Here is an 8,825-nt window from a genome sequence, read left to right on the forward strand (position 1 = left end):
GCAACTAACAAATATATTTTTTAAAATCCGTCACTGAAATATCAGGATAAAATTTTGACATTACATCCATTCATCACAGTGGTTGAAAATTAGTCTCCAGCACCCCATAATAATGATAAATATAAATAGGTTACATCTATATAGGTTTGTAAATACGTAAGTATGGTATTTATGAACTACAAGTCATTAATGGTCATACATCACCTACCATTAACCCCTTAATTCCCAGGCAAAATTAATTGCGCAAATTTTATCCGAAGTAAATTTTACATTAATGTTTAATCCCTTAGTAAAAGGGTCAGTTTTATTTGACAAAGAATAAAGTATAATAATTTTATGGAACATATTTCCGTTAAATTATAGTAATTTTGAATAATTTAAATGGCACCATTTTCCAAAAAGAGCATACATCCTCAAATGTAATTGAATGAAATCATTTAAAAATTAAAACATACTTTTAATAATATTTTATCTTGTAATTTGAAAGCACTCTTTACTTTGTGGTAAGATAACATGTATTGTATATCACTCTCCTTATCATTCGCCGTTCACTTTGTGTAATACCACATAATTTTTTAAATGTGGAATTACACAAAGTGAACTATGAATGATAACGATAGTGGTAAATTAATATAAATATAATATATATTCATTTATCCCGATACTACTCTTATTCCTAACACATAAATTTAATAATTATTCTCACCCAACACAAGAAAGCACCTCGCTGCAAAGCACACAAAACACAATTTTATGGGAACGTACATAGAACTACAAAAACCAAAACACATCAAACAAAAGATAACACATACCTTTTTGGTAAAAAAACTTTGATTATTATGCAATAAAGTTTTATAACCTGCTCCCACTATCCATAGTCATCAAAAAATAAATTTAAGTATAAAAGAGCAATCCATAAATGGATAATGAAAATGGATAGATCTGAAATAGATCGCATCATTTGTCCATGTATTTAATTGCATGTCATAAACAAATTTCTTTCATATACTTTTTTAAATAATTATGTATTGTAAAATGTGCCCTCGGCACGGGAAAACTCAGTAAGGGCACATTATTGTTATCTGTAACTATGTGTATGGAGAAATATAAATAAGTAATGTTACTAAAAGATCATAAACATTATTTATGTTATAAAATTTAAAATTATTGAAACTAACGTATTTATAGTACCATAATAGATATTGTTTTATTTTAAAATAATAATAATATCGATAAATTGTACATACTTAAAAAGGTACATAAATAAAATGGTCAAACGTAAAATTAAGAAAGTAAGTAGTAAATTAGTATGTAAGTGGTATGCGGCCCGCGGGTCTTATTTTGAAGAGCCCTGTTATAAAATAAAAGTATGGGTATTCGTAATATTATATAATGTTTACCCTATATAAACATATGATATATTATGTCCGTGGGTACGCATTACTCAATTTCTAAATATGTGCCGACGTATGCCCAAAATAATTTGACGTATAATGTATTTTACCATTAATCTACTGACGATCAAGGTAAGAGACATAGACCTGTATTTCTAATAAATTTGCTTTTTTGTATGAATTTTATACTAAATATTATTTGTCTTAATGTTTCTAAGACAATCCTAAATGATTAATTGGACGAAATCATACACAACATCCTGAGCGTGTCCAAATACTTGTTCACAAATCTGGATTATCTCCAATAATAGGAGTATTTTTCATATAAACCAGCCTATGACGGTCGTCAGCCCCGTAAATGCCCAGACTTCCATATTCTTCTTCATCTTTGTTGAGATGTCAAAAAAATAATATGAAATTATGCATGTTCGCAACAAGAGAATTTCATTTCATTAATTGAGTCGGCAGTCACTTTGTGGTAAAATGTATCCATTTTCTAATTAATGTTTTACTTAGTAAATACCACTATTTCTTAAAATCTACTGTGACACGTGTTTCGATGCATTCCGCATCATTTGTTTGAAAATTATGCGGAATGCATCGGAACACGTGTCACAGTAGATTTTAAGAAATAGTGGTATTTACTAAGTTAAACATTTACAACATTTTGAGTGTGTCCAAATACTTGTTCACAAAATCTGGATTATCTCCAATTACAGGAGTTATTTTCATATTATTGTTTGACATCTCATCAAAGATGAAGAAGAATATGGAAGTCCGGGCATTTACGGGGCTGACGACCGTCATAGGCTGGTTTAATACTAATATACTAATATAAGAGTTTCTGCTTAGTAAAAAAGCTTCTTTACATCTCACCAATAGATGTCTCTAGTGAAGTTCTAGTGATTCAAGAACAAGGTTTCTTAATTGGTTCATATATATAGAGCTTCCAAGAATTTGAGTAGTGTGGTTGTCAATAATGGGTAGAATTGGTGAATGTTACACGTGTGTAAAGTGATCACTTAAACCAGCCTATGACGGTCGTCAGCCCCGTAAATGCCCGAACTTCAATATTCTTCTTCATCTTTGATGAGATGTCAAAAAATAAGTTAAACATTAATTAAAAAAAGAGAATTTCAAATAAAAAAATTGAAGCAGGCGCTGTGGCGTAGTTGGGTAGACGCTCGACTGCGAAACTGGCGTCGCGGGTTCGATTCCCGCCAATTGCAAAATGAATTCAAGAAAGATTTATTTTCAGTTGGTCTGGGTGTTTGTGATGTACTTTTCACATTTACCTTCCCTATCCTTACTATCCTACCTGCAGACAAGCATCTAAAATAGACCCTTTGCGGGTTATTCCTTTTAATTTAAAAAAAAGGATTTTTAATACTACAAATTTTTAAGCTCATTTCCCTCAACAGTTAAACCAAAACAGTTTGGTATCCGGTGTAATACGAATTGATGATCCTTTTACAACATTTTCGGTGTGTCCAAATACTTGTTCACAAATCTGGGTTTTTCCACCAAGGCGGTATTATTACATTTTTTGAAATCTCAATATGGATGGAGAACAATATGAAAGTCTAGATATTACAAGGTTTACGATTTATCATAGGATGGTTTAAGTGATCACTTTATGCACGTCTAACATTTACTATTCTACCCATGATTGACAATCATACTACCAACATGTTTGGAACTCATACATATATCGTATTATTCTCACGTCACTTCATGTTTGAGTTCGCGGTAGTATCTATGGTTGGTCTGAGAAAGATTTTATTTAGCAGAGACTCATTTATTTAAATCTATGCAAGATCATTAATGAATTCTTTTACTTACGGAAAACGTCTGAAAACGTGATTTTTTGCAGCTTAAAATTTGACAGTTATTTTATTCACAACATTTTGGTCTTGTCCAAGTCCTTGTTCACAAATCAGGGTTTCTCCATTTATTTTTAACATTTTTATTTTCTTTTTACAAATTAAAAGCTGAATATAAGAAATAATGAGGCCGCTATCCATATATTGAGATATACACATAAAATACTCCAAAGTGGAGACAAACCCAGAATTTGTGAATAAAGATTTGGACACTCAAAATATAATAATAATGTTAAACCCTTATCCGCACCCCAATGGTGCATAGGGCACTGCTTCATATGAACAATGTGTTATCTTGATCGTTTTTACACACGAAGGAAAGGTGATCAGCCCTCCGCTTCAGGTACCAGTCCAGGGTAATATTGAATAAATATTACAGTGAAAAAATCACTTATATTTATTTGACCCCCCTGGGAATCGAACCCGGGACCTCCAGAACGGTAGCCGAGCGTGCTGACCATTACACTACAGAGGCGGACATAAAATATAGTGATAATTTTCTAAGCACATTTTTTTAAGTTGGGTTTTTTAAATGATAATTTAATTTTTATTTTTTTCAATCGGTGTTCGCGAGGTGGTCAGCAAAAAAATTTAATTAAATATATTCACGGCCATCAAAGGGTTTTCACCGTTAGACGCGAATAAGCCCGATGCGTGTAAACTGCTACTGAAGCATTAAAAGTGATAAAATGTCCAGTTCCTACAATACTATTTAGCTCACTCAGAGAAATGCAGCAATTGAATATACAACTTCCCACGTAGAACAATGCTCTATCATAAAAGGTTTAAAAGTTATCTTTAAAGACCATCCGACAGTTACCATAAACGCCATTTCACGTGATAAACCAAGCCGTGTTTCTAACTCTAAGCAGCGATGGAGATAATAATATTATTATTTTACAAGTGTAAGTATCTTGCAAGTTTACGTTCAAAGTACTTCGGTCTTTTTGATGTATTATATGAGTTTATTAAATTATACATCAAAAGAAATGTTACGAAATGTATGAAGCACTTAACTCGACGCCGATTCCATATTTCCAATTACATAGGTGTTAATATGGAAAAATAGGTTAATTGTAATTAAAAAAAAAGAAATATTCGAAGATTAAAACAAAATTTAATTTTGTTGATTGATGAACTTTTTTTAAAATAAGGGATCGAATCGAGAGTCAATATCTAATACCAACCCATAAACAAGAGGTTAGTAGAAAGTTGTCATACTCTGTTTACTCTCCACCAATAACCTAGTAATGTTATGGGTGGGGGGTGAACAGTGCATGACAATTTTTTTCTCTAAATATAATGTATATGTGTATATGTAGGTATATATATATGTATGTATGCGTATGTATATGTTTATAATATATATATATATATATATATATATATATATATATATATATATATATATATATATATATATATATATATATATATATATATATATATATATATATATATATATATATATATATATATAGGCCGCTATCCATATATTGAGATATACACATAAAATACTCCAAAGTGGAGACAAACCCAGAATTTGTGAATAAAGATTTGGACACTCAAAATATAATAATAATGTTAAACCCTTATCCGCACCCCAATGGTGCATAGGGCACTGCTTCATATGAACAATGTGTTATCTTGATCGTTTTTACACACGAAGGAAAGGTGATCAGCCCTCCGCTTCAGGTACCAGTCCAGGGTAATATTGAATAAATATTACAGTGAAAAAATAACTTGCATTTATTTTACCCCCCTTGGGAATCAAACCCAGGACCTCAAGAACGGTAGCCGAGCGTGCTGACCATTACACTACGGAGGCGGATTTATTTATAAATATATTTTTAAACTTCTTACCTAGAAAAAAAACCTTTAACCACCCTTATTAACTCCTCTCCTTTCCTTCTCCTTCCTGCTAAATCTATTATTTTATATAATACCCTTTTTTTGTTTAATCTCTGAATGTTTTTTAATAGTTTTATAACATAAATGTGGAATTGTTTAATTGGCTTTTTTTTTTAACGGAAACTATTTTTTGTTAATGTAATGTAATGTTTATTATTGTTAATGTAACTATTGTTTATTATATCATTTTTTATATGTAAGCTGTACAATTCCCAAATTAATAAAAAAAAAAAAAATAAAATTCATATTTTTTTTCAGATATTTAAATATACTCGTATATTGGCGTCTATATATAATGTAGAAAAATGCTTATTTAATTTCATTCTCTCATAATTAGGAATCGGGTTTGAAAATTGCTTCACTCAAAGACGAAGTGTATTTTTTAAACACTCATATTAAATCTTACTCACATGATTTTACGATAAAACCTTGAAAAATACTTATTGCAGAGGAAGACCGAGAAAAACATGGCACGATCAGGTATGTCAAATACTTGAAAGTGGTCAGGTTAGGAGTCGTAACAATCGGCGGGTATGTATGAGGAGATGCATGAACGTGGAAGAGGCGAAGAATGTTTGCAAGGACAGAGTGGTGTGGAGCTCTATTCTCTCTGCCTACCCCTGCGGGGAAGCGGCGTGATGGTAAGTTAGTTAGTTAGTTAAAATCCTTATTATAATATATTGAAAAATGCTCATTATATTGCAATATTATTCTCTCATAATTACAAATCGGGTTTGGGAATTTTTCAGTTTTGTCAACCGCTTTCACTAAAAAACAATAAGTTTATTATTTTAATTCTCATATTAAATATAACTCCTAGTTATCTTACTACGTACATATATATATTTCACAGAAAAATGCTATGTATATTATCCTCTCATAATTTCGAATCGTGCTTGGGATTTTTCCAGATATATCTGTTTTCCGATTTCACTAATAGACTTTCAGTGTATTTTTTTAACAACCTTTTAAAATTTTACTCCTAGTTTTATGACATTACCTATGTACCAACAAATTAACATAAATTAATAAATTTAAATTTGTGCGGCTCCGTGATGTAATGGTCAGCGTGTTTATCTACCGTGCTGGAGGTTCCGGGTTCGATTCCCAGGGGGGTGAAAATAAATATTAGTGATTTTACACTGTAATATTTATTTAATATTACCCTGAACTGCTTCCTGAAGCGAAGAGTGATCACCTTGCCTTCATGTAAGTAATGATCAAGATAACACTGCGTAAATTCGATGCAGTGCCCTATGCACCATTGGGTACGGATAAGGGTTATAAGTAAGTAATATTTTTAAGTATACATTTTCTTCCCTAATGTTTGAGCGACAATATCTAGTGAGAGCTTGCGAACGTCTTTTTCCATATTCCTTCTTAGCGCCTTCGTATTAATATCCTTCCAGGTATTACAATATTTATATAAAATCAAATATATTTCTTGGATTGCGCAAGTATTTTATTTAGTTAATCTCGCATGTGAAGTTTATCCCGAGAGTTCGCCTTCCACACCACGCTTACTATAGCTTCACACCGCGCACTCTGGCTCGGTGAGATTCTTCTAATAACGTACTATATTGGTAAGGAATGCGCACTGTGCGTGTGTACTGTACACTGTATGCACTGCCCATAGATGTATGCGGTGGCCCAAACCATTCACACACTATTCGATGAAATAATTAGCCATATTATTATTTTGACATCACAACGTTAATTAAGAAGAATATGGAAGTCCGGGCATTTACGGAAATGCCCGGACTTCCATATTCTTCTTCATCTACGTTGAGATGTCAAAATAAGAATGTGATAAATAACTCCTATAATTGGAGATAATACAGATTTATGAACCAGTATTTGAACACACTTGGGTGTGTTCAAATACTTGTTGACAAATCTAGATCCGGAATCTTAGTGTTGTTTATAAATTATCTGGTCTTATGTATAAACCACATATAATTATAAAATAAAAGGACATTTTCTGTCGTTTCTCATGTATGTGATTATAATCCAGGATTAGGACCTCACATACGATAAGAGTTTCTGCTCAATAAAAAGGCTTCTTCGTCTCATCAATATATGTCTAGTGAAATTCTAGTGATTAATATACATGTTTTGAAATTAGATCATGTTTATATATATATATATATATATATATATATATATATATATATATATATATATATATATATATATATATATATATATATATATATATATATATATATATATATATATATATATATATATATATATATATATATATATATATATATATATATATATATATATATATATATATATATATATATATATATATATATATATATATATATATATATATATATATATATATATATATATATAGAACTTTCAAGAATTTCAGTAGTGTGGTTGTCAATCATGGGTAGAATTGGTGAATGTTACACGTAAAGTGATAAAATAAATCGCTTATTACGGTCGTAAGCCCCGTAAATGCCAGACTTCCATATTCTTCTTCATCTATGTTGAGATGTCAAAATGTCAAAAAATAATAAGGAACACTTTCCTCATTTTTTTTGACATCTCAAACATTATTATTATCAAACTTATTTATCATTATTATTATATAGTTATTATTATTATCAAACTTATCCATTCCACAAAGTAAACAATGATTTTAATATACAAAAAATAGCCCAATCACACGAAGCTGAAAGGGTGATTAGTTTCGCGACACCGTGCATATAGTTATATTATTTTATGTCGATGGCCGTGTCGGAGGCCAGTGGCGTTACGGGATAGCAGCGCAGAGCGAGGCCGGGGGACAAAAAGTGGCAGGAGCCTTCTGCGAACTGTCCGCTCCCGCCGGGCCTTGTAGGGAGAGGCTCCCCGCGCACCGCCACCGCCCCCCGCCAGCTGGACTGGCCAATGTCATCATCGGACAGTTAGCCAAATCGCGAGGCGACTCGTCCAACCAACGCGACAGTTACATCCCAATGGGACAGGGTGATCAGATCTGTGATCACTGCCTGAGAGTATAGAGGCCAGCTCTGCCGTGGGTAGGCACTCCGTACTACGACTTATCTCTCAGCTCCAACGCGACAGTTACCCTAAGAATTAAATCCCTATGGGACAGGGTGATCAAGGATCACTGCTTGAGAGTTTAGAGTATAGAGGCCAGCTCTGCCGTGGGTAGGCACTTAGTACTACGACTCGTCTCTCGGCTCCAACGTGACAGTTAGTTCGAGAACTTAATCCCAATGGGACAGGGTGATCAGATCTGTGATCATTGCCTGAGAGTGTAGAGGCCAGATCTGCCGTGGGTAGGCACTCCGTACTACGACTCATCTCTCAGCTCCAACATGACAGGGCATTTACATGACATTTAGTTCTCGGGCTTACATGACAATTAGCCCGAGAACTAAATCTAAAAGGGACAGGGTGATCGGTGATCAGTAATTACTGCCTAAGAGTATAGAGGCCAGGTCTGCCGTGGGTAGGCACTCCGGACTAAGACTCATCTCTCAGCTCCAACATGACAGTTAGCCCGAGAACTAAATCCCAATGGGACAGGGTGATCTGATCGGTGTCACTGCCGTGGGTCATTCCTTACTCCCTTTTTTTGTTTTAAGAAAATGCTAGTAATGTTGGTATG

Source organism: Brachycentrus maculatus, unplaced genomic scaffold (genome assembly GCF_059751285.1).
Source record: "Brachycentrus maculatus isolate JH-2025_06_01 unplaced genomic scaffold, ASM5975128v1 h1tg000081l, whole genome shotgun sequence".
Classification (NCBI taxonomy): domain Eukaryota; kingdom Metazoa; phylum Arthropoda; class Insecta; order Trichoptera; family Brachycentridae; genus Brachycentrus; species Brachycentrus maculatus.